General features: G+C 44.4%; 10 non-coding genes across 10 annotated transcripts; all 10 read right to left on the bottom strand.

The window, feature by feature from the left end:
- Positions 1–9490: 9490 nt before the first annotated feature.
- Positions 9491–9563, bottom strand: trnam-cau (transfer RNA methionine (anticodon CAU)). Its single transcript has one exon. It is a non-coding gene; the product is annotated as a tRNA-Met (tRNA).
- Positions 9564–9872: 309 nt separating this feature from the next.
- trnag-ucc (transfer RNA glycine (anticodon UCC)) lies at positions 9873–9944 on the bottom strand. Its single transcript has one exon. It is a non-coding gene; the product is annotated as a tRNA-Gly (tRNA).
- A 1711-nt stretch (positions 9945–11655) lies between these two features.
- trnag-ucc (transfer RNA glycine (anticodon UCC)) lies at positions 11656–11727 on the bottom strand. Its single transcript has one exon. It is a non-coding gene; the product is annotated as a tRNA-Gly (tRNA).
- Positions 11728–13477: 1750 nt separating this feature from the next.
- trnag-ucc (transfer RNA glycine (anticodon UCC)) lies at positions 13478–13549 on the bottom strand. Its single transcript has one exon. It is a non-coding gene; the product is annotated as a tRNA-Gly (tRNA).
- Positions 13550–15299: 1750 nt separating this feature from the next.
- Positions 15300–15371, bottom strand: trnag-ucc (transfer RNA glycine (anticodon UCC)). Its single transcript has one exon. It is a non-coding gene; the product is annotated as a tRNA-Gly (tRNA).
- A 1751-nt stretch (positions 15372–17122) lies between these two features.
- trnag-ucc (transfer RNA glycine (anticodon UCC)) lies at positions 17123–17194 on the bottom strand. The gene has a single exon. It is a non-coding gene; the product is annotated as a tRNA-Gly (tRNA).
- Positions 17195–18945: 1751 nt separating this feature from the next.
- Positions 18946–19017, bottom strand: trnag-ucc (transfer RNA glycine (anticodon UCC)). Its single transcript has one exon. It is a non-coding gene; the product is annotated as a tRNA-Gly (tRNA).
- Positions 19018–20768: 1751 nt separating this feature from the next.
- On the bottom strand, positions 20769–20840 carry trnag-ucc (transfer RNA glycine (anticodon UCC)). Its single transcript has one exon. It is a non-coding gene; the product is annotated as a tRNA-Gly (tRNA).
- A 1751-nt stretch (positions 20841–22591) lies between these two features.
- On the bottom strand, positions 22592–22663 carry trnag-ucc (transfer RNA glycine (anticodon UCC)). The gene has a single exon. It is a non-coding gene; the product is annotated as a tRNA-Gly (tRNA).
- Positions 22664–24413: 1750 nt separating this feature from the next.
- On the bottom strand, positions 24414–24485 carry trnag-ucc (transfer RNA glycine (anticodon UCC)). Its single transcript has one exon. It is a non-coding gene; the product is annotated as a tRNA-Gly (tRNA).
- Between the last annotated feature and the right edge of the window lie 73 nt (positions 24486–24558).

Genomic DNA, 24558 nt, shown 5'->3' with positions numbered 1-24558 from the left:
GCTGTTCGACTGCGAGCACGCTTCCTTCTCTCCCTCAAGCCATGTGCGCTTTCACTCTCCCCTCTCATTCGACCCCACCCTCTCTGTTCAAATAAGGGGAGTCAGATATTAATGAATAATATCATATTCTCAGGCTGTTCTGGAGGCAAAGGGGCTCCGACCCGGTACTGGTTGTACGTAATAAACTGGACACTGCGTGTACAACTAGAATTCCAGATGGCATTTGAGTTGATTGACAATCTGACAAATCATGCTCTTTATAAAACAAAAAATATTCAGATTTATTTAATAATTTGCAAATAGGATTATATGGTCTTAGGAATTAAATTCCAGATGACTGAATAATATTTTGTTGGATAGACGCTGAAAAACCTACCCAAACACACAACTGCAAATATCTATATTGCCTGTTACGAATTAAAAATCGAGCTTTCTATCTCCATGCTGAAGCAAATACAGGATTGTTTAGTGTACTTTACTGCCCTCTTCTGGTGAAATTGCAAAGGCACACAGGACACAATACATTTGTACTGTATGTTATGAACAAGGATAATTCACACAAATTACAAAATGTCTTATTTGCTACATTCTACTGTTTCCTGGTTGTAAAATGCTTAAATGAGTGGTTGTGATAGTGGTTACGTAGAGAAATACAAAAGATTAAGATTGCTTTCAATGTAATGAATTACTGCATGCATGCTTCATTTTGGCCCAACCCATGCCTGCTTTCAGTCTCCTCCTCTCGTTCGTCCCCCACCCTCTCTGTTCAAAGATGGGGTGTCAGATATTAATAAATAATATCACATTTTCAGCTTTGGGTATTTAATTTACTGTAATAATAAGGCTATAACAGCTTCATGGTGAGGTACATATGGATTGTGCATTGATATATCACTATACCCAGTGTTCCCAAATGGTCTAGGCTCATTGGTGGGTCACTGGTGGTTCATTTTAGGTCATTATGAAGTTTTATTACTTCATTAAACCTGGAAAATCCATAGGCTTCTCTTCAGATGTGTAACACCCACAACACAACAACGTTGGGGACCAGAATTACTGACATCCTATTTAACCCAATAAAGGGAATGGTTGATTCCAAATGTATTAGGTACACCACCCCGTTCACAAAAATGGTTTGCTCCGACAAACAGTGAGTCACATGGCCATGGCTTGCTATATAAAGCAGGCAGACAGGTATCAAGTCACTTAGTTACTGTTCGATTGAACATTAGAATGGGCAAAACGTGTGACCTAAGCGACTTTGATTGTGGTATGATCGTTGGTGCCAGGCGCGCCGGATCCAGTATCTCAGAAACGGACGCTCTCCTGGGCTTTTCACGCAAGGCAGAGTCTATGGTTTACAGAGAATAGTGCGACAAACAATCAAATCCAGTCAGTGGGCAAAAACAGCTCGTTGATGAGGGCATAGGAGAATGGCAAGAATCGTGCAAGCTAACAGGAGGGCGCAGTACAACGGCGCAGTACAACAGTAGTGTGCAGAACGGCATCTCGGAACTCACAACTTGAGCCTTGTCAAGGATGGGCTATTGCAGCAGACGACCACACCGGGTTGCACTCCTATCAACTAAAAACAAGAAGAAGCGGCTCCAGCGGGCCCGCGATCACCAACACTGGACAATTGAGGAGTGGAAAGACATCGACTGGTCAGGCGAATCCCGGTTCCTGTTGCGTCATGCTGATGTCAGAGTCAGGATTTGGCGTAAGCAGCATCAGTCCATGGCACCATCCTGCCTGTGTAACCGATGTGAAATGGCTAGCTAGTTAGCGGTGGTGCGCGCTAATAGCGTTTCAATCGGTGACGTCACTCGCTTTGAGACCTTGAAGTAGTGGTTCCCCTTGCTCTGCAAGGGCCGTGGCTTTTGTGGAGCGATGGGTAACGATGCTTCGTGGGTGTCAGTTGTTAATGTGTGCAGAGGGTCCCTGGTTCGCGCCCGGGTCGCGGCGAGGGGACGGACTAAAGTTACACTGTTACATTGGTGCCGTGACCCGGATCACTGGTTGTTGCGGGAAAGGGGGGTGAGTGTAACCGATGTGAAATGGCGAGCTAATAGCGTTTCAATCGGTGACGTCACTCGCTTTGAGACCTTGAAGTAGTGGTTCCCCTTGCTCTGCAAGGGCCGTGGCTTTTGTGGAGCGATGGGTAACGATGCTTCGTGGGTGTCAGTTGTTAATGTGTGCAGAGGGTCCCTGGTTCGCGCCCGGGTTGCGGCGAGGGGACGGACTAAAGTTAAACTGTTACATTGGTGCCGTGACCCGGATCACTGGTTGTTGCGGGAAAGGGGGGTGAGTGTAACCGATGTGAAATGGCGAGCTAATCGCGTTTCAATCGGTGACGTCACTCGCTTTGAGACCTTGAAGTAGTGGTTCCCCTTGCTCTGCAAGGGCCGTGGCTTTTGTGGAGCGATGGGTAACGATGCTTCGTGGGTGTCAGTTGTTAATGTGTGCAGAGAATCCCTGGTTCGCGCCTGTGTCGGGGCGAGGGGACGGACTAAAGTTAAACTGTTACACCTGGTGTCAATGGTGTTGGCGGTGTACTGGTGTGGGGAATGTTTTCCTGGCACACGTTAGGTCCCTTGATACCAATTGAGAAATGATTGAATGCCATGCCCCAAGGAATTCTGTCTGTTCTGGAGGCAAAGGGGGGTCCGACCGGGTACTAGATTGGTGTACCTAATAAAATGTATGCTGAGTGTACATCTTTAAAGTGGAATTGACAGCATCTTAGCAACATGAAATCTTATTCAAATCTGTTCATATACACCCCCAGGAAGAATACGACACCTTTTTGTTTTGAGTTTGAGTTGATTATTATTTTTACTGGGACAGTCCACATTAATCAACGTTTCAGTAAAAGCGCTGCTTTTAGCCAGCCAGCTAATTTTCAACCGCAATCCCTGGGCAGGTTATTAAAAACAATTACAATAGCAATACAGACAAACCATGAGTAGTGAGCACATGCAGAGCCTCATAGAACAAGCAACACGTAGCACGCAGACAGAGCAAAATCACAAAAAGCAACAAAACAAAATACATAAAAGCAACAGTTTTTCCACACCTCACAACCTACAGACAACATGGAAAGCGGCAATACACAGCTAGGGATTATTTTCATGTCTGATTGGCCTTTAGCCATGTCTTTAGCCATGTTTTTGTGAATGTGTGATAGGTGGTGCAGTTATGTGTGTCTGATGTCAGTGTGTTCCAGACATTTTATTTTTTTATTTTTTTATTTCACCTTTATTTAACCAGGTAGGCTAGTTGAGAACAAGTTCTCATTTGCAACTGCGACCTGGCCAAGATAAAGCATAGCAGTGTGAACAGACAACAACACAGAGTTACACATGGAGTAAACAATAAACAAGTCAATAACATGGTAGAAAAAAGAGAACCTATATACAATGTGTGCAAAAGGCATGAGGAGGTAGGCAATAAATCGAATAATTACAATTTAGCAGATTAACACTGGAGTGATAAATCATCAGATGATCATGTGCAAGTACAGATACTGGTGTGCAAAAGAGCAGAGAAGTAAATAAATAAAAGCAGTATGGGGGGTGAGGTAGGTAAATTGGGTGGGCTATATACCGATGGACTATGTACAGCTGCAGCGATCGGTTAGCTGCTCGGATAGCAGATGTTTAAAGTTGTTGAGGGAGATAAAAGTCTCCAACTTCTGAGATTTTTGCAATTCGTTCCAGTCGCAGGCAGCAGAGAACTGGAAAGAAAGGCGTCCAAAATAGGTTTTGGCTTTAGGGATGATCAGTGAGATACACCTGCTGGAGCGCGTGCTACGGGTGGGTGTAGCCATCGTGACCAGTGAACTGAGATAAGGCGGCACTTTACCTAGCATAGCCTTGTAGATGACCTGGAGCCAGTGGGTCTGACGACGAACATGTAGCGAGGGCCAGCCCACTAGGGCATACAGGTCGCAGTGGTGGGTCGTATAAGGTGCTTTAGTAACAAAACGGATGGCACTGTGATAAACTGCATCCAGTTTGCTGAGTAGAGTATTGGAAGCTATTTTGTAGATGACATCGCCGAAGTCGAGGATCGGTAGGATAGTCAGTTTTACTAGGGTAAGTTTGGCGGCGTGAGTGAAGGAGGCTTTGTTGCGAAATAGAAAGCCGACTCTAGATTTGATTTTGGATTGGAGATGTTTGATATGAGTCTGGAAGGAGAGTTTGCAGTCTAGCCAGACACCTAGGTACTTATAGATGTCCACATATTCTAGGTCGGAACCGTCCAGGGTGGTGATGCTAGTCGGGCGTGCGGGTGCAGGCAGCGAACAGTTGAAAAGCATGCATTTGGTTTTACTAGCGTTTAAGAGCAGTTGGAGGCCACGGAAGGAGTGTTGTATGGCATTGAAGCTCGTTTGGAGGTTAGATAGCACAGTGTCCAAGGAAGGGCCAGAAGTATACAGAATGGTGTCGTCTGCGTAGAGGTGGATCAGGGAATCGCCCGCAGCAAGAGCAACATCATTGATATATACAGAGAAAAGAATCGGCCCGAGAATTGAACCCTGTGGTACCCCCATAGAGACTGCAAGAGGACCGGACAACATGCCCTCCGATTTGACACACTGAACTCTGTCTGCAAAGTAATTGGTGAACCAGGCAAGGCAGTCATTAGAAAAACCGAGGCTACTGAGTCTGCCGATACGAATATGGTGACTGACAGAGTCGAAAGCCTTGGCCAGGTCGACGAAGACGGCTGCACAGTACTGTCTTTTATCGATGGCGGTTATGATATCGTTTAGTACCTTGAGCGTGGCTGAGGTGCACCGGCTCGGAAACCTGATTGCACAGCGGAGAAGGTACGATGGGATTCGAGATGGTCAGTGATCTGTTTGTTGACTTGGCTTTCGAAGACCTTAGATAGGCAGGGCAGGATGGATATAGGTCTGTAACAGTTTGGGTCCAGGGTGTCTCCCCCTTTGAAGAGGGGGATGACCGCGGCAGCTTTCCAATCCTTGGGGATCTCAGATGATACGAAGGAGAGGTTGAACAGGCTGGTAATAGGGGGTGCGACAATGGCGGCGGACAGTTTCAGAAATAGGGGGTCCAGATTGTCAAGCCCAGCTGATTTGTATGGGTCCAGGTTTTCCAGCTCTTTCAGAACATCTGCTATCTGGATTTGGGTAAAGGAGAAGCTGGGGAGGCTTGGGCGAGTAGCAGCGGGGGGGGGGGGGGGGGCTGTTGGCCAAGGTTGGAGTCGCCAGGAGGAAGGCATGGCCAGCCGTTGAGAAATGCTTGTTGAAGTTTTCGATTATCACGGATTTATCGGTGGTGACCGTGTTACCTAGCCTCAGTGCAGTGGGCAGCTGGGAGGAGGTGCTCTTGTTCTCCATGGACTTTACAGTATCCCAGAACTTTTTGGAGTTAGAGCTACAGGATGCAAATTTCTTCTTGAAAAAGCTGGCCTTTGCTTTCCTGACTGACTGTGTGTATTGGTTCCTGACTTCCCTGAACAGTTGCATATCGTGGGGGCTCTTAGATGCTATTGCAGTTCGCCACAGGATGTTTTTGTGCTGGTCGAGGTTAGTCAGGTCTTGAGTGAACCAAGCGCTATATCTGTTCTTAGTTCTGCATTTTTTGAACGGAGCATGCTTGTCTAATATGGTGAGGAAGTAACTTTTAAAGAATGACCAGGCATCTTCAACTGACGGGATGAGGTCAATATCCTTCCAGGGTACCCGGGCCAGGTCGATTAGAAAGGCCTGCTCGCAGAAGTGTTTTAGGGAGCGTTTGACAGGGATGAGGGGTGGTCGTTTGACCACGGACCCGTAGCGGATACAGGTAATGAGGCAGTGATCGCTGAGATCTTGATTGAAGACAGCAGAGGTGTATTTGGAGGGCAAGTTGGTCAGGATAATGTCTATTAGGGTGCCCATGTTTACGGATTTAGGGTTGTACCTGGTGGGTTCCTTGATGATTTGTGTGAGATTGAGGGCATCTAGCTTAGATTGTAGGACTGCCGGAGTGTTAAGCATATCCCAGTTTAGGTCACCTAACAGAACAAACTCTGAAGCTAGATGGGGAGCGATCAATTCACAGATGGTGTCCAGGGCACAGCTGGGAGCTGAGGGGGGACGGTAGCAGGCGGCAACAGTGAGAGACTTATTTCTGGAGAGATTAATTTTTAAAATTAGAAGTTCGAACTGTTTGGGCATAGACCTGGAAAGTATGACAGAACTTTGCAGGCTATCTCTGCAGTAGATTGCAACTCCTCCCCCTTTGGCAGTTCTATCTTGACGGAAAGTGTTATAGTTGGGTATGGAAATCTCAGAATTTTTGGTGGCCTTCCTAAGCCAGGATTCAGACACGGCAAGGACATCAGGGTTGGCAGAGTGTGCTAAAGCGGTGAGTAAGACAAACTTAGGGTGGAGGCTTCTGATGTTGACATGCATGAGGCCAAGGCTTTTTCGATCACAGAAGTCAACAAATGAGGGTGCCTGGGGACATGCAGGGCCTGGGTTTACCTCCACATCACCCGAGGAACAGAGAAGTAGTAGGATGAGGGTGCGGCTAAAGGCTATCAAAACTGGTCGCCTAGAGCGTTGGGGACAAGGAATAAAAGGAGCAGATTTATGGGCGTGGTAGAATAGATTCTGGGCATAATGTGCAGACAGGGGTATGGTGGGGCACGGGTACAGCGGAGGCAAGCCCAGGCACTGGGTGATGATAAGAGAGGTTGTATCTCTGGACATGCTGGTCTCAATGGGTGAGGTCACCGCATGTGTGGGAGGTGGGACAAAGGAGGTATCAGAGGTACGGAGAGTGGAACTACGGGGTCCATTGCAAACCAAAACAATGATAACTAGCCTGAACAACAGTATACAAGGCATATTGATATTTGAGAGAGACATACAGTAAGGCATACAGTGATTGCAGGTCTTGATTGGGAGAGCTAGCTAAAACAACAGGTGAGATAACAGCAGCTAGTCAGCTAACACTGCAACAGCAGGTAAAAATGGCGACGACTAGGCAGAGAGGGTCGGATTAACTACACACAGAGCCTGAGTTAAAACACAGAGCCGTCAGATAAAACACAAATAAACAGAATGGAGTACCGTGAATTAATGGACAGTCCGGCAGGCATCAGCTATGTAGCCAAGTGATCATAGTGTCCAGGGGGCAGCCGTAGATGGAGCAGGGGAGCCGCCACTACGCTAGCACGCGGCGTTTAAAGTTAGTAGCCCGGGGGGTGGTCTGCTCAGACGGAGGGGGTCTGCTCAGACGGAGGCCGGTTGAGGGCACAGCGGATGGGGTATTCGTCTGCAGACCAGACGTGGTCGTGTCGACAGAGAATCCAATCCGGGTGGCGATGGGGAAAGAGAGGTTGTAATTGTAGAATTGTGTTTGCTAACTGGTGCTACCTTCGTGGCAGTGGCGCTAGCTGCGCTAGCTGCAAGCTAGCTGTGAGGATCAGAAGTAGTGGCTCAGGGATTACGGCAGGAATCCGGCGTTGTTGTCGAGAGACAGTCCGATGCTGGTAAATTGGTGAGTAATTTCCAGGCTAATAACAGTGCTGGTGTCTGTGCAGAAGGTAAAAGCTGCTAGCAGCGGCTAAAAATGACTAAATAGCTTGTAGCTGATTAGCTGGTTAGCTACTGGGGGTTCTTGAATGTGTTCCAAAGTTAAAAAATAATAGCGATTCCGTATCACATTGGGTGAGGTAGGTTACCGGAAGGTATAATCGAATTAAAAATCGAAAAGAGATAGAAGAAAAAAAAAAATATATATATATATACAAGAAATACGAAAAATACAAACGTACACGAGAGGACGAAACAAAACACTGCTACGCCATCTTGGATTGCATGGGAAGCTCTCACAGAGAAAGCAGATTGACTAAAGGTGCTTTTCCTTAAGGGAACTATACAGTCACCTCTCATGGCAGACCTTGTGGATCTGCTGCCATGGGTTTGAGATTTCTGTTTAACAAAAGTCCTAGGTGGAGGGGGAGCCAGGCCATTTAGGATATTGAATACAAGACATGTGTCGGTGTATAGCACAAGATTTTCCCAACTCAGGAGCACATGCTTTCTCAAATCAAATAAAAATAAAATGTGATTGTTCACATACACATGTTTAGCAGATGTTATTGTGGGTGTAGCGAAATGCTTGTGTTTCTAGCTCCAACAGTGCAGTATTATGTAACAATTCACAACAATACACACAATACACACAAATCTGAAAGTAAAAGAGTGGAATTAAGAACTATATAAATATTAGGATGAGCAATGTTGGAGCGGCATAGACTAAAATACAGTAGAATAGAATACAGTATATACATATGAGATGAGTAAAGCAAGAATATGTAAACATTATTAAAGTGACTAGTGTTCCATTATTAAAGTGGCCAGTGATTTCAAGTCTGTATATAGGGCAGCAGCCTCTCAGGTGCAGGTTTACGTAACCGGGTGGAAGCCGCCTAGTGATCACAATTTAACAGTCTGATGGCCTTGAGTTAGAAGCTGTGTTTCAGTCTCTCGGTTCCAGCTTTGAAGCACCTGTACTGACCTCGCCTTCTGGATGATATTGGGATGTATGTGGAGACGTCACCGGCTGGAGCGCCCTTATGTATATATTTTACAAATTGTCAAATAAATTAAACCAATCAATCAACAGGCAGTGGCTCGGGTTGGTTGTTGTCCTTCATATTTCTTTTTGGCCTTCATGTGACATCGTGTGCTGTAGGTGTCCTGGAGGGCAGGTAGTTTACCCCCGGTGATGGGTTGGGCAGACCGCACCATCCTCTGGAGAGCCCTGCGGTTGCAGGCGGTGCCCTTGCCGTCCCAGGCCGTGATACAGGCGGACAGGATGCTCTCAGTTGTGCATCTGTAAAAGTTTGTGAGGATTTTATGGGACAAGCCAAATTTCTTCAGCCTCCTGTTGTGCCTTCTTCACCACACTGTCTGTGTGGGTGGACCATTTCGGATCGTCAATCATGTATACGCCGAGGAACATGAAACAATTAAATGTTAACTACAAAGTCTAGGCCTATATGATATCATAATTATTTTAATCCATCCAGTGGGTATTTGTTGTGGAAACTCTACCATCACATGTGCGCCACAAAAGCACAGCTAAACAACAGTGTCATGTTAGGTGTGCACTTGAATTAAAGGGCAACTACAACCAAAGTTCTCAGATTTTTTCCAGACCTCAAAAATTTGGTTGGTTTAAACATTGTTGTGGACTTAGAACATCCAAATTGTGTTGTTTTTCTATCAAAAAGTGTGATTTTCAGAAAGAAACCCTGAAAAAACTGAAAAACTGAAATCTGGACTGGATTAGACTGGACTGGACTTGGCTCTCCAGTACCACTTGTTGTGCGGTAAAAGAGAGATAGTCTATGACTTGGGTGAATGGAGTCTTTGACAACTTTTTGGGGCATTCCAAAATGCAACATGTGTGAAATATAAGAATACTGCAAAATACTCAAATCAAGATGGCGCAAAAGACTCTGCCCCCTGTGAGGATCGAACTCACGACCTTCAGATTATGAGACTGACGCGCTACCTACTGCGCTAAGGAGGCACATGACTTTAATGAAGGAAAGTTTTGTTATGAAGTATATATAACATATTATTATCTTCACAGAAAAAGTGACAAAATGAGGGTTGGTGGTAAAAATGTATTTGTCCCAGGCTAAAATAAAGTATTTTTAATGAAAGAAAAAAGTGCTGCAGCCTGACTCATCGAGAGAACGCATGGCGGAGCAGTTTTAGGTCACCCTCCCCGCTCTTTGTCAGAATACACTACATGCCCTGTGAATGAAATAGAATTGAGAATTGAGGACTAGAGAAAGAAAAGAAACAAACAGAATCCCCCCCAAAACAAAACAACTGCGTTGGCCGGGAATCGAACCCAGGTCAACTGCTTGGAAGGCAGCTATGCTCACCACTATACCACCAACGCTGCTCTTTTCATTTGCTTTGAATGTTCTGTTTTTGAAAGTGAAAGAAATGACATTTTATATTAAAAGCTTGGTGCGATCAACTCAAATCCTGTTGTATTTATCACATGAGCCGAATACAACAGGTGTAGGTAGACCTTACAGTGAAATGCTTACTTACAAGCCCTTAGCCAACAATTATGTTTTAAGAAAAACACGTGTTAAGAAAGTATTTACGAAAATACATTGAATACATTGACAACTCGTAAATGGAATGAAATTAAACAGAACTTGTTTCCATCCCCACGGCTTCAGCAATGGATAAAAAAAAATATTTTTCAAATAGGCTACCTTGAGGAACTATTGTCATTCTCAATGGATGTAAAAACAGACTTTGTTTCCTTGCTGTTTGAGGTGAAGAAAAATGTACTTTGAGAAGCTCCACAGCTCATAAGTGGTGGTGGTTAAAGAGAATCAGAAATACTGTCAGATCCCCAAATGGGCACATTTATAAGCCTACATTTGCTAGCAGGCCAGGTAGCCTAGGTCTACTTCTATGGGTAATCAGGTGCGCATCCTTAAACATTATTGACAGGAGCACTCTAAACAAGACACAATGAATACATTGACAACTCGTAAATGGAATGAAATAAAACAGAAATTGTTTCCATCCCCACGGCTTCAGCAATGGATTAGTCCACTGAGCCAAAAGCCGTCTGTTCTTTCGACCAATCGACTGGTTCAAATTTTAAAAAGTGTATTTTTCCATATATAGACTGAATAAAATCAACTATATGTAGGCTTGTCTGATGCTTTAATTAAGCACACTGTGATTAAATAATGAAGACACAAATTACTCAAGAGGATGCCAGAAACCAAGATAACCTAACCAGAAGCAAAAACCTATTCCCAAATCTCCTCCTCCCGCTGCTGATGGCCTTCGCACCATTACGCTCCCGGAATTAGGCTACACCAGAGGGTTCAGTTTCCATTTAGTGTACCAATTAACCTTCAATTTATTTTTTACCCCCAAATTTCATGATATCCAATTGGTAGTTACAGTCTTGTCCCATCTCCACAACAGAATCAGGATAGGTGAAGGTTGAGAGCCACGCGTCCTCCGAAACACAACCCAGCCAAGCTGCACTGCTCACTTGACCTGGAAACCAGCAGCACCAATGTGTCAGAGGAAACACCCTACACCTGGCGAACGTGTCAGCGTGCATTGCGCCCGGCCCTCCACAGGAATCGCTAGTGCGCAATGGGACAAGAATATCCCTGCCAGCCAAACCATCCCCTAAACCAGGCGACACTGGACCAATTGTGCACTGCCCCATGGGTCTCCCGGTTGCGGCCGGATGCAACAGATGACACAGACTTGAACCAGGACCTCTAGTGGCAGAGTTAGCTCTCCATTGTTGGTACAGCCAGATGCTTGAGCTAACAAACTTGCAACATTGTATAAAATACTATTTGCGCAAGGACAAGAAGTAATCAGGTAGGGCTATTTTATAACATTTCTTCACCTCAAACAGCAGGGAGATATGCATCAATCAAGACGTGCCATAAATCTTTTTTTCGGGCAACTGCTAAACGAAAAAATTCTCAGTCGACCAACAGCCTATCGACCAGTTGACTAAATGGTGTCAGCCCTATTTGATACTGAGATAAAAATAGCTGCACTGGACTTTTAGCAGATTCATTTCAAAGGGTGATTCAAACAAAATACCCAGTTGCGTTGGCCGGGAATCGAACCCGGGTCAACTGCTTGGAAGGCAGCTATGCTCACCACTATACCACCAACGCTTACCAAATAACTAGCTGGAGCAGTCTCTGTTTGAAAGTGAAAGTAAAACAAAACCACATTTTATATTACATTTAAGTCATTTAGCACAAATTGGTGCATTCACCTTATGATATCCAGTGGAACAACCACTTTACAATAGTGCATCTAAAACTTTTAAGGGGGGGGGGGGGGTTAGAAGGATTACTTTATCCTATCCTAGGTATTCCTTAGAGAGGTGGGGTTTCAGGTGTCTCCGGAAGGTGGTGATTGACTCCGCTGACCTGGCGTCGTGAGGGAGTTTGTTCCACCATTGGGGTGCCAGAGCAGCGAACAGTTTTGACTGGGCTGAGCGGGAACTGTACTTCCTCAGAGGGAGGGAGGCGAGCAGGCCAGAGGTGGATGAACCACATTTTACATTAGCAGAATAATAATGGGGTTCCCTAAAAGTACATCACTGACATCACCAGGCGGTAAATTAGTTAATAGACCAATAACCAAGAGTTCCAAACGGCTTTGCCAATAACAGCTAGTTTTCAGCTTTCCCCCTTTCCACTCAGACAATGCAAGACATTCCTAGCAAAATTCTTGCTTGACAAATTGCTCTTTACTGACAAGTCATTTTTGATCATTTTTGATCATTTTAATTGAAAACAATCACAGTAAGGTATTTGATTGTTACCCAGAAATTATTTGACTAATCCATTGCTGAAGTCCCCTACAATTATTTATTTTTTTAGTATACCAAAAGCCGTCTGTTCTTTCGACCAATCGACTGGTTCAAATTTTAAAAAGTGTATTTTTCCATATATAGACTGAATAAAATCAACTATATGTAGGCTTGTCTGATGCTTTAATTAAGCACACTGTGATTAAATAATGAAGACACAAATTACTCAAGAGGATGCCAGAAACCAAGATAACCTAACCAGAAGCAAAAACCTATTCCCAAATCTCCTCCTCCCGCTGCTGATGGCCTTCGCACCATTACGCTCCCGGAATTAGGCTACACCAGAGGGTTCAGTTTCCATTTAGTGTACCAATTAACCTTCAATTTATTTTTTACCCCCAAATTTCATGATATCCAATTGGTAGTTACAGTCTTGTCCCATCTCCACAACAGAATCAGGATAGGTGAAGGTTGAGAGCCACGCGTCCTCCGAAACACAACCCAGCCAAGCTGCACTGCTCACTTGACCTGGAAACCAGCAGCACCAATGTGTCAGAGGAAACACCCTACACCTGGCGAACGTGTCAGCGTGCATTGCGCCCGGCCCTCCACAGGAATCGCTAGTGCGCAATGGGACAAGAATATCCCTGCCAGCCAAACCATCCCCTAAACCAGGCGACACTGGACCAATTGTGCACTGCCCCATGGGTCTCCCGGTTGCGGCCGGATGCAACAGATGACACAGACTTGAACCAGGACCTCTAGTGGCAGAGTTAGCTCTCCATTGTTGGTACAGCCAGATGCTTGAGCTAACAAACTTGCAACATTGTATAAAATACTATTTGCGCAAGGACAAGAAGTAATCAGGTAGGGCTATTTTATAACATTTCTTCACCTCAAACAGCAGGGAGATATGCATCAATCAAGACGTGCCATAAATCTTTTTTTCGGGCAACTGCTAAACGAAAAAATTCTCAGTCGACCAACAGCCTATCGACCAGTTGACTAAATGGTGTCAGCCCTATTTGATACTGAGATAAAAATAGCTGCACTGGACTTTTAGAAGATTCCTTTCAAAGGGTGATTCAAACAAAATACCCAGTTGCGTTGGCTGGGAATCGAACCCGGGTCAACTGCTTGGAAGGCAGCTATGCTCACCACTATACCACCAATGCTTACCAAATAACTAGCTGGAGCAGTCTCTGTTTGAAAGTGAAAGTAAAACAAAACCACATTTTACATTACATTTAAGTCATTTAGCACAAATTGGTGCATTCACCTTATGATATCCAGTGGAACAACCACTTTACAATAGTGCATCTAAAACTTTTAAGGGGGGGGGGGGGGTTAGAAGGATTACTTTATCCTATCCTAGGTATTCCTTAAAGAGGTGGGGTTTCAGGTGTCTCCGGAAGGTGGTGATTGACTCCGCTGACCTGGCGTCGTGAGGGAGTTTGTTCCACCATTGGGGTGCCAGAGCAGCGAACAGTTTTGACTGGGCTGAGCGGGAACTGTACTTCCTCAGAGGGAGGGAGGCGAGCAGGCCAGAGGTGGATGAACCACATTTTACATTAGCAGAATAATAATGGGGTTCCCTAAAAGTACATCACTGACATCACCAGGCGGTAAATTAGTTAATAGACCAATAACCAAGAGTTCCAAACGGCTTTGCCAATAACAGCTAGTTTTCAGCTTTCCCCCTTTCCACTCAGACAATGCAAGACATTCCTAGCAAAATTCTTGCTTGACAAATTGCTCTTTACTGACAAGTCATTTTTGATCATTTTTGATCATTTTAATTGAAAACAATCACAGTAAGGTATTTGATTGTTACCCAGAAATTATTTGACTAATCCATTGCTGAAGTCCCCTACAATTATTTATTTTTTTAGTATACCAAAAGCCGTCTGTTCTTTCGACCAATCGACTGGTTCAAATTTTAAAAAGTGTATTTTTCCATATATAGACTGAATAAAATCAACTATATGTAGGCTTGTCTGATGCTTTAATTAAGCACACTGTGATTAAATAATGAAGACACAAATTACTCAAGAGGATGCCAGAAACCAAGATAACCTAACCAGAAGCAAAAACCTATTCCCAAATCTCCTCCTCCCGCTGCTGATGGCCTTCGCACCATTACGCTCCCGGAATTAGGCTACACCAGAGGGTTCAGTTTCCATTTAGTGTACCAATTAACCTTCAATTTATTTTTTACCCCCAAATTTCATGATATCCAATTGGTAGTTACAGTCTTGTCCCATCTCCACAACAGAATCAGGATAGGTGAAGGTTGAGAGCCACGCGTCCTCCGAAACACAACCCAGCCAAGCTGCACTGCTCACTTGACCTGGAAACCAGCAGCACCAATGTGTCAGAGGAAACACCCTACACCTGGCGAACGTGTCAGCGTGCATTGCGCCCGGCCCTCCACAGGAATCGCTAGTGCGCAATGGGACAAGAATATCCCTGCCAGCCAAACCATCCCCTAAACCAGGCGACACTGGACCAATTGTGCACTGCCCCATGGGTCTCCCGGTTGCGGCCGGATGCAACAGATGACACAGACTTGAACCAGGACCTCTAGTGGCAGAGTTAGCTCTCCATTGTTGGTACAGCCAGATGCTTGAGCTAACAAACTTGCAACATTGTATAAAATACTATTTGCGCAAGGACAAGAAGTAATCAGGTAGGGCTATTTTATAACATTTCTTCACCTCAAACAGCAGGGAGATATGCATCAATCAAGACGTGCCATAAATCTTTTTTTTGGGCAACTGCTAAACGAAAAAATTCTCAGTCGACCAACAGCCTATCGACCAGTTGACTAAATGGTGTCAGCCCTATTTGATACTGAGATAAAAATAGCTGCACTGGACTTTTAGCAGATTCCTTTCAAAGGGTGATTCAAACAAAATACCCAGTTGCGTTGGCTGGGAATCGAACCCGGGTCAACTGCTTGGAAGGCAGCTATGCTCACCACTATACCACCAATGCTTAGCAAATAACTAGCTGGAGCAGTCTCTGTTTGAAAGTGAAAGTAAAACAAAACCACATTTTACATTACATTTAAGTCATTTAGCACAAATTGGTGCATTCACCTTATGATATCCAGTGGAACAACCACTTTACAATAGTGCATCTAAAACTTTTAAGGGGGGGGGGGGGGTTAGAAGGATTACTTTATCCTATCCTAGGTATTCCTTAGAGAGGTGGGGTTTCAGGTGTCTCCGGAAGGTGGTGATTGACTCCGCTGACCTGGCGTCGTGAGGGAGTTTGTTCCACCATTGGGGTGCCAGAGCAGCGAACAGTTTTGACTGGGCTGAGCGGGAACTGTACTTCCTCAGAGGGAGGGAGGCGAGCAGGCCAGAGGTGGATGAACCACATTTTACATTAGCAGAATAATAATGGGGTTCCCTAAAAGTACATCACTGACATCACCAGGCGGTAAATTAGTTAATAGACCAATAACCAAGAGTTCCAAACGGCTTTGCCAATAACAGCTAGTTTTCAGCTTTCCCCCTTTCCACTCAGACAATGCAAGACATTCCTAGCAAAATTCTTGCTTGACAAATTGCTCTTTACTGACAAGTCATTTTTGATCATTTTTGATCATTTTAATTGAAAACAATCACAGTAAGGTATTTGATTGTTACCCAGAAATTATTTGACTAATCCATTGCTGAAGTCCCCTACAATTATTTATTTTTTTTAGTATACCAAAAGCCGTCTGTTCTTTCGACCAATCACCTGGTTCAAATTTTAAAAAGTGTATTTTTCCATATATAGACTGAATAAAATCAACTATATGTAGGCTTGTCTGATGCTTTAATTAAGCACACTGTGATTAAATAATGAAGACACAAATTACTCAAGAGGATGCCAGAAACCAAGATAACCTAACCAGAAGCAAAAACCTATTCCCAAATCTCCTCCTCCCGCTGCTGATGGCCTTCGCACCATTACGCTCCCGGAATTAGGCTACACCAGAGGGTTCAGTTTCCATTTAGTGTACCAATTAACCTTCAATTTATTTTTTACCCCCAAATTTCATGATATCCAATTGGTAGTTACAGTCTTGTCCCATCTCCACAACAGAATCAGGATAGGTGAAGGTTGAGAGCCACGCGTCCTCCGAAACACAACCCAGCCAAGCTGCACTGCTCACTTAACCTGGAAACCAGCTGCACCAATGTGTCAGAGGAAACACCCTACACCTGGCGAACGTGTCAGCGTGCATTGCGCCCGGCCCTCCACAGGAATCGCTAGTGCGCAATGGGACAAGAATATCCCTGCCAGCCAAACCCTCCCCTAAACCAGGCGACACTGGACCAATTGTGCACTGCCCCATGGGTCTCCCGGTTGCGGCCGGATGCAACAGATGACACAGACTTGAACCAGGACCTCTAGTGGCAGAGTTAGCTCTCCATTGTTGGTACAGCCAGATGCTTGAGCTAACAAACTTGCAACATTGTATAAAATACTATTTGCGCAAGGACAAGAAGTAATCAGGTAGGGCTATTTTATAACATTTCTTCACCTCAAACAGCAGGGAGATATGCGTCAATCAAGACGTGCCATAAATCTTTTTTTCGGGCAACTGCTAAACGAAAAAATTCTCAGTCGACCAACAGCCTATCGACCAGTTGACTAAATGGTGTCAGCCCTATTTGATACTGAGATAAAAATAGCTGCACTGGACTTTTAGCAGATTCCTTTCAAAGGGTGATTCAAACAAAATACCCAGTTGCGTTGGCCGGGAATCGAACCCGGGTCAACTGCTTGGAAGGCAGCTATGCTCACCACTATACCACCAACGCTTACCAAATAACTAGCTGGAGCAGTCTCTCTTTGAAAGTGAAAGTAAAACAAAACCACATTTTACATTACATTTAAGTCATTTAGCACAAATTGGTGCATTCACCTTATGATATCCAGTGGAACAACCACTTTACAATAGTGCATCTAAAACTTTTAAGGGGGGGGGGGGGGTTAGAAGGATTACTTTATCCTATCCTAGGTATTCCTTAAAGAGGTGGGGTTTCAGGTGTCTCCGGAAGGTGGTGATTGACTCCGCTGACCTGGCGTCGTGAGGGAGTTTGTTCCACCATTGGGGTGCCAGAGCAGCGAACAGTTTTGACTGGGCTGAGCGGGAACTGTACTTCCTCAGAGGGTGGGAGGCGAGCAGGCCAGAGGTGGATGAACCACATTTTACATTAGCAGAATAATAATGGGGTTCCCTAAAAGTACATCACTGACATCACCAGGCGGTAAATTAGTTAATAGACCAATAACCAAGAGTTCCAAACGGCTTTGCCAATAACAGCTAGTTTTCAGCTTTCCCCCTTTCCACTCAGACAATGCAAGACATTCCTAGCAAAATTCTTGCTTGACAAATTGCTCTTTACTGACAAGTCATTTTTGATCATTTTTGATCATTTTAATTGAAAACAATCACAGTAAGGTATTTGATTGTTACCCAGAAATTATTTGACTAATCCATTGCTGAAGTCCCCTACAATTATTTATTTTTTTAGTATACCAAAAGCCGTCTGTTCTTTCGACCAATCGACTGGTTCAAATTTTAAAAAGTGTATTTTTCCATATATAGACTGAATAAAATCAACTATATGTAGGCTTGTCTGATGCTTTAATTAAGCACACTGTGATTAAATAATGAAGACACAAATTACTCAAGAGGATGCCAGAAACCAAGATAACCTAACCAGAAGCAAAAACCTATTCCCAAATCTCCTCCTCCCGCTGCTGATGGCCTTCGCACCATTACGCTCCCGGAATTAGGCTACACCAGAGGGTTCAGTTTCCATTTAGTGTACCAATTAACCTTCAATTTATTTTTTACCCCCAAATTTCATGATATCCAATTGGTAGTTACAGTCTTGTCCCATCTCCACAACAGAATCAGGATAGGTGAAGGTTGAGAGCCACGCGTCCTCCGAAACACAACCCAGCCAAGCTGCACTGCTCACTTAACCTGGAAACCAGCTGCACCAATGTGTCAGAGGAAACACCCTACACCTGGCGAACGTGTCAGCGTGCATTGCGTCCCGGCCCTCCACAGGAATCGCTAGTGCGCAATGGGACAAGAATATCCCTGCCAGCCAAACCCTCCCCTAAACCAGGCGACACTGGACCAATTGTGCACTGCCCCATGGGTCTCCCGGTTGCGGCCGGATGCAACAGATGACACAGACTTGAACCAGGACCTCTAGTGGCAGAGTTAGCTCTCCATTGTTGGTACAGCCAGATGCTTGAGCTAACAAACTTGCAACATTGTATAAAATACTATTTGCGCAAGGACAAGAAGTAATCAGGTAGGGCTATTTTATAACATTTCTTCACCTCAAACAGCAGGGAGATATGCGTCAATCAAGACGTGCCATAAATCTTTTTTTTGGGCAACTGCTAAACGAAAAAATTCTCAGTCGACCAACAGCCTATCGACCAGTTGACTAAATGGTGTCAGCCCTATTTGATACTGAGATAAAAATAGCTGCACTGGACTTTTAGCAGATTCCTTTCAAAGGGTGATTCAAACAAAATACCCAGTTGCGTTGGCCGGGAATCGAACCCGGGTCAACTGCTTGGAAGGCAGCTATGCTCACCACTATACCACCAACGCTTACCAAATAACTAGCTGGAGCAGTCTCTGTTTGAAAGTGAAAGTAAAACAAAACCACATTTTACATTACATTTAAGTCATTTAGCACAAATTGGTGCATTCACCTTATGATATCCAGTGGAACAACCACTTTACAATAGTGCATCTAAAACTTTTAAGGGGGGGGGGGGGGTTAGAAGGATTACTTTATCCTATCCTAGGTATTCCTTAAAGAGGTGGGGTTTCAGGTGTCTCCGGAAGGTGGTGATTGACTCCGCTGACCTGGCGTCGTGAGGGAGTTTGTTCCACCATTGGGGTGCCAGAGCAGCGAACAGTTTTGACTGGGCTGAGCGGGAACTGTACTTCCTCAGAGGGTGGGAGGCGAGCAGGCCAGAGGTGGATGAACCACATTTTACATTAGCAGAATAATAATGGGGTTCCCTAAAAGTACATCACTGACATCACCAGGCGGTAAATTAGTTAATAGACCAATAACCAAGAGTTCCAAACGGCTTTGCCAATAACAGCTAGTTTTCAGCTTTCCCCCTTTCCACTCAGACAATGCAAGACATTCCTAGCAAAATTCTTGCTTGACAAATTGCTCTTTACTGACAAGTCATTTTTGATCATTTTTGATCATTTTAATTGAAAACAATCACAGTAAGGTATTTGATTGTTACCCAGAAATTATTTGACTAATCCATTGCTGAAGTCCCCTACAATTATTTATTTTTTTAGTATACCAAAAGCCGTCTGTTCTTTCGACCAATCGACTGGTTCAAATTTTAAAAAGTGTATTTTTCCATATATAGACTGAATAAAATCAACTATATGTAGGCTTGTCTGATGCTTTAATTAAGCACACTGTGATTAAATAATGAAGACACAAATTACTCAAGAGGATGCCAGAAACCAAGATAACCTAACCAGAAGCAAAAACCTATTCCCAAATCTCCTCCTCCCGCTGCTGATGGCCTTCGCACCATTACGCTCCCGGAATTAGGCTACACCAGAGGGTTCAGTTTCCATTTAGTGTACCAATTAACCTTCAATTTATTTTTTACCCCCAAATTTCATGATATCCAATTGGTAGTTACAGTCTTGTCCCATCTCCACAACAGAATCAGGATAGGTGAAGGTTGAGAGCCACGCGTCCTCCGAAACACAACCCAGCCAAGCTGCACTGCTCACTTAACCTGGAAACCAGCTGCACCAATGTGTCAGAGGAAACACCCTACACCTGGCGAACGTGTCAGCGTGCATTGCGTCCCGGCCCTCCACAGGAATCGCTAGTGCGCAATGGGACAAGAATATCCCTGCCAGCCAAACCCTCCCCTAAACCAGGCGACACTGGACCAATTGTGCACTGCCCCATGGGTCTCCCGGTTGCGGCCGGATGCAACAGATGACACAGACTTGAACCAGGACCTCTAGTGGCAGAGTTAGCTCTCCATTGTTGGTACAGCCAGATGCTTGAGCTAACAAACTTGCAACATTGTATAAAATACTATTTGCGCAAGGACAAGAAGTAATCAGGTAGGGCTATTTTATAACATTTCTTCACCTCAAACAGCAGGGAGATATGCGTCAATCAAGACGTGCCATAAATCTTTTTTTTGGGCAACTGCTAAACGAAAAAATTCTCAGTCGACCAACAGCCTATCGACCAGTTGACTAAATGGTGTCAGCCCTATTTGATACTGAGATAAAAATAGCTGCACTGGACTTTTAGCAGATTCATTTCAAAGGGTGATTCAAACAAAATACCCAGTTGCGTTGGCCGGGAATCGAACCCGGGTCAACTGCTTGGAAGGCAGCTATGCTCACCACTATACCACCAACGCTTACCAAATAACTAGCTGGAGCAGTCTCTGTTTGAAAGTGAAAGTAAAACAAAACCACATTTTACATTACATTTAAGTCATTTAGCACAAATTGGTGCATTCACCTTATGATATCCAGTGGAACAACCACTTTACAATAGTGCATCTAAAACTTTTAAGGGGGGGGGGGGGGTTAGAAGGATTACTTTATCCTATCCTAGGTATTCCTTAAAGAGGTGGGGTTTCAGGTGTCTCCGGAAGGTGGTGATTGACTCCGCTGACCTGGCGTCGTGAGGGAGTTTGTTCCACCATTGGGGTGCCAGAGCAGCGAACAGTTTTGACTGGGCTGAGCGGGAACTGTACTTCCTCAGAGGGTGGGAGGCGAGCAGGCCAGAGGTGGATGAACCACATTTTACATTAGCAGAATAATAATGGGGTTCCCTAAAAGTACATCACTGACATCACCAGGCGGTAAATTAGTTAATAGACCAATAACCAAGAGTTCCAAACGGCTTTGCCAATAACAGCTAGTTTTCAGCTTTCCCCCTTTCCACTCAGACAATGCAAGACATTCCTAGCAAAATTCTTGCTTGACAAATTGCTCTTTACTGACAAGTCATTTTTGATCATTTTTGATCATTTTAATTGAAAACAATCACAGTAAGGTATTTGATTGTTACCCAGAAATTATTTGACTAATCCATTGCTGAAGTCCCCTACAATTATTTATTTTTTTAGTATACCAAAAGCCGTCTGTTCTTTCGACCAATCGACTGGTTCAAATTTTAAAAAGTGTATTTTTCCATATATAGACTGAATAAAATCAACTATATGTAGGCTTGTCTGATGCTTTAATTAAGCACACTGTGATTAAATAATGAAGACACAAATTACTCAAGAGGATGCCAGAAACCAAGATAACCTAACCAGAAGCAAAAACCTATTCCCAAATCTCCTCCTCCCGCTGCTGATGGCCTTCGCACCATTACGCTCCCGGAATTAGGCTACACCAGAGGGTTCAGTTTCCATTTAGTGTACCAATTAACCTTCAATTTATTTTTTACCCCCAAATTTCATGATATCCAATTGGTAGTTACAGTCTTGTCCCATCTCCACAACAGAATCAGGATAGGTGAAGGTTGAGAGCCACGCGTCCTCCGAAACACAACCCAGCCAAGCTGCACTGCTCACTTAACCTGGAAACCAGCTGCACCAATGTGTCAGAGGAAACACCCTACACCTGGCGAACGTGTCAGCGTGCATTGCGTCCCGGCCCTCCACAGGAATCGCTAGTGCGCAATGGGACAAGAATATCCCTGCCAGCCAAACCCTCCCCTAAACCAGGCGACACTGGACCAATTGTGCACTGCCCCATGGGTCTCCCGGTTGCGGCCGGATGCAACAGATGACACAGACTTGAACCAGGACCTCTAGTGGCAGAGTTAGCTCTCCATTGTTGGTACAGCCAGATGCTTGAGCTAACAAACTTGCAACATTGTATAAAATACTATTTGCGCAAGGACAAGAAGTAATCAGGTAGGGCTATTTTATAACATTTCTTCACCTCAAACAGCAGGGAGATATGCGTCAATCAAGACGTGCCATAAATCTTTTTTTCAGGCAACTGCTAAACGAAAAAATTCTCAGTCGACCAACAGCCTATCGACCAGTTGACTAAATGGTGTCAGCCCTATTTGATACTGAGATAAAAATAGCTGCACTGGACTTTTAGCAGATTCATTTCAAAGGGTGATTCAAACAAAATACCCAGTTGCGTTGGCCGGGAATCGAACCCGGGTCAACTGCTTGGAAGGCAGCTATGCTCACCACTATACCACCAACGCTTACCAAATAACTAGCTGGAGCAGTCTCTGTTTGAAAGTGAAAGTAAAACAAAACCACATTTTACATTACATTTAAGTCATTTAGCACAAATTGGTGCATTCACCTTATGATATCCAGTGGAACAACCACTTTACAATAGTGCATCTAAAACTTTTAAGGGGGGGGGGGGGTTAGAAGGATTACTTTATCCTATCCTAGGTATTCCTTAAAGAGGTGGGGTTTCAGGTGTCTCCGGAAGGTGGTGATTGACTCCGCTGACCTGGCGTCGTGAGGGAGTTTGTTCCACCATTGGGGTGCCAGAGCAGCGAACAGTTTTGACTGGGCTGAGCGGGAACTGTACTTCCTCAGAGGGAGGGAGGCGAGCAGGCCAGAGGTGGATGAACCACATTTTACATTAGCAGAATAATAATGGGGTTCCCTAAAAGTACATCACTGACATCACCAGGCGGTAAATTAGTTAATAGACCAATAACCAAGAGTTCCAAACGGCCTTGCCAATAACAGCTAGTTTTCAGCTTTCCCCCTTTCCACTCAGACAATGCAAGACATTCCTAGCAAAATTCTTGCTTGACAAATTGCTCTTTACTGACAAGTCATTTTTGATCATTTTTGATCATTTTAATTGAAAACAATCACAGTAAGGTATTTGATTGTTACCCAGAAATTATTTGACTAATCCATTGCTGAAGTCCCCTACAATTATTTATTTTTTTAGTATACCAAAAGCCGTCTGTTCTTTCGACCAATCGACTGGTTCAAATTTTAAAAAGTGTATTTTTCCATATATAGACTGAATAAAATCAACTATATGTAGGCTTGTCTGATGCTTTAATTAAGCACACTGTGATTAAATAATGAAGACACAAATTACTCAAGAGGATGCCAGAAACCAAGATAACCTAACCAGAAGCAAAAACCTATTCCCAAATCTCCTCCTCCCGCTGCTGATGGCCTTCGCACCATTACGCTCCCGGAATTAGGCTACACCAGAGGGTTCAGTTTCCATTTAGTGTACCAATTAACCTTCAATTTATTTTTTACCCCCAAATTTCATGATATCCAATTGGTAGTTACAGTCTTGTCCCATCTCCACAACAGAATCAGGATAGGTGAAGGTTGAGAGCCACGCGTCCTCCGAAACACAACCCAGCCAAGCTGCACTGCTCACTTAACCTGGAAACCAGCTGCACCAATGTGTCAGAGGAAACACCCTACACCTGGCGAACGTGTCAGCGTGCATTGCGTCCCGGCCCTCCACAGGAATCGCTAGTGCGCAATGGGACAAGAATATCCCTGCCAGCCAAACCCTCCCCTAAACCAGGCGACACTGGACCAATTGTGCACTGCCCCATGGGTCTCCCGGTTGCGGCCGGATGCAACAGATGACACAGACTTGAACCAGGACCTCTAGTGGCAGAGTTAGCTCTCCATTGTTGGTACAGCCAGATGCTTGAGCTAACAAACTTGCAACATTGTATAAAATACTATTTGCGCAAGGACAAGAAGTAATCAGGTAGGGCTATTTTATAACATTTCTTCACCTCAAACAGCAGGGAGATATGCGTCAATCAAGACGTGCCATAAATCTTTTTTTCGGGCAACTGCTAAACGAAAAAATTCTCAGTCGACCAACAGCCTATCGACCAGTTGACTAAATGGTGTCAGCCCTATTTGATACTGAGATAAAAATAGCTGCACTGGACTTTTAGCAGATTCATTTCAAAGGGTGATTCAAACAAAATACCCAGTTGCGTTGGCCGGGAATCGAACCCGGGTCAACTGCTTGGAAGGCAGCTATGCTCACCACTATACCACCAACGCTTACCAAATAACTAGCTGGAGCAGTCTCTGTTTGAAAGTGAAAGTAAAACAAAACCACATTTTACATTACATT

Source organism: Salvelinus fontinalis, chromosome 26 (genome assembly GCF_029448725.1).
Source record: "Salvelinus fontinalis isolate EN_2023a chromosome 26, ASM2944872v1, whole genome shotgun sequence".
NCBI classification, from domain to species: domain Eukaryota; kingdom Metazoa; phylum Chordata; class Actinopteri; order Salmoniformes; family Salmonidae; genus Salvelinus; species Salvelinus fontinalis.
This window is presented reverse-complemented; position numbering and strand designations above follow the sequence as displayed.